Raw genomic sequence first — 2,500 nt, forward strand, 5'->3', positions numbered from 1 at the left:
TTACCCCACTGAGACAGGTGGACGTGGCGGATTGGCAGGTGGATGTGGCGGATTGACACCTAACTGGCTAGGGGCTGCCTAGCTTAGGCGGGCGGTAGCCAACCAGTGAAACGCGAAGTTTACTCCCACCGACGCGCACGACCCGTGGCACCCGGTTCTTCGCCAAACAAACCAGGTTTATAACCCGTAGACTGTCGGACGCCGTGTTATTTCACCACACTGAGGTTGTTGTGCAGAGTGACCTCTCCGCTTGCTAGGAAGTGCTTCTCCCTGTTGGTTGTTGCATGGCCCAGGCTGGATGTAGGAGGTGCTGTGTTACCCAAGCACCAACACTTCGCACTTGACATACGCTGGCTTGATCCAGGGAAAAGTGAGGCTGATACGCTGGAGCCAGTTTCTGCTGCAGGGGCTTCCATTCTTCTGCCTGTCGGTTCCCCATACATAGACTGCTTGCCGGCCAAAGCTAAAGAGAGCAGTCTTCCCTGCACGCTCGTGACCCTGAGCAGGGACCCTTAGTACCAGGAGCTACCAGCAGGGCGGCTGGACCTGGCCTCCAAGATCCCGTGGAGAGCGGGTTTCTGCCTTGTTGCAAGGTTTGCATGGTAAGATGGTAAGAGACCTACAAACCGTGACCCAGGCAGGGGTGGCGGTATGTGGATGTGCTTGCCAATAGCACACCACCGGATGCCTTTTTCCGTCATGCCCAGGACGAATATATATATACAATATATATATTTATATATGTATACACACACACACACACACACACACACACACACACACACACACACACACACATATATATATATATATATATATATATATATATATATAACAATCCTCCTTGACCTGGCCTCGAACCTAAGTCACTCCGGGTATGAGACCGGTGGGCGGTACTAAACCAACCATGCCACTAAAAGGAGTGTGCAACTAGGATCTAAGTAGCTCCATAGACATTACCTATCTACTCATACATGAGTAATGATAGCGAGGTTTTACACACACTCCCTGTGGGCACTCGGTTGAAAATGATTTAGAAATTCGAAACCGAAGTCAGATATACTGAGGTATATATATGAAAGTCGGAATAATGCAATACCGCATTGATATAAATATATAACAATCCTCCCTGACCTGGCCTCGAACCTAGGTCACTCCGGGTGTGTGTGTGTGTGTGTGTGTGTGTGTGTTTTTAATATATATATATATACAGAGAGAGAGAGAGAGAGAGAGAGAGAGAGAGAGAGAGAGAGAGAGAGAGAGAGAGAGAGAGAGAGAGAGAGAGAGAGAGAGAGAGAGAGAGGGAGATTATTGTATTTGCATTCAGTCCTCTGTCCTACGACAGGTCCTTTCTGACGTCCATTTTCTAAACAAAACTCTATTTACCCCCCTTCTTACACGGGGAGCCAATTCTTGAGTTGTCTGCCATAAATACAAGGGAAAGACCAATCAGTATGGTTTCCCGTTGCCTTTCCAGTCTCCAGAAGGGTTGCCAGTCAAGGCTAAAGAGTGCCCTCTATCCTTATTTCTACTTATTCTATAGATGTGACCCATTTATATATATACATATGTATATATATATATATTTATTTATTTATTTACATATATATACGTATATATAAATACACACACACACACACACACACACACACACACACACACACACACACACACACATATATATATATATATATATATATATATATATATATATATGAATACGCATGTGTGTGTGTATGCACGTAATGTATACATCATCTTGATACATCACGGGGATTACACCCGCACAGTGAATCTAAGCTAAACAAAATAGCTTTATTAAAGGCTACTCTCTATTGTCATTAATTTTGTATATCTGAAATAATAAAACTAACAACAACTTACTAAATCTATCTGTCAAAGATAAATATGCAAACTGATACCAAGAGCATTATCTGCTATTGGCATCATCCTTTTTATATTTCAGTCTGTCGAGCCGCATATCTGTCTATCTATCTACTTATATATTTATTTATTCATCTATCTATATATCAGTCAATCAACAAACCAAGCTATCTGCATCTCTATCTATCTATCTGTCTATTTAGTCCTCCCCTTTTCCTTGCACCAGCAAACACTCCGCTGTCACACTATATCCTCACACACACATACATATCATATATATATATATATATATATATATATATATATATATATATATATATATATATATATATGTGAGTGTGTGTGTGTGTGTGTGTGTGTGTGTATGTGTGTATATAATGCATACATTCATATATATATATATATACATATATATACACTTTATACACACACACACACACACACACACACACACACACACACATATATATATATATGTATATATATATATATATATGTATATATACATATATATACATATTTATATATGTATATATATATATATATATATATATATATATAAATATATATATGTGTGTGTGTGTGTGTGTATGTATGTATATAGTGTATATATAAA

The sequence above is a fragment of the Penaeus chinensis genome, chromosome 2 (genome assembly GCF_019202785.1).
Source record: "Penaeus chinensis breed Huanghai No. 1 chromosome 2, ASM1920278v2, whole genome shotgun sequence".
Taxonomy (NCBI): Eukaryota; Metazoa; Arthropoda; class Malacostraca; order Decapoda; family Penaeidae; genus Penaeus; species Penaeus chinensis.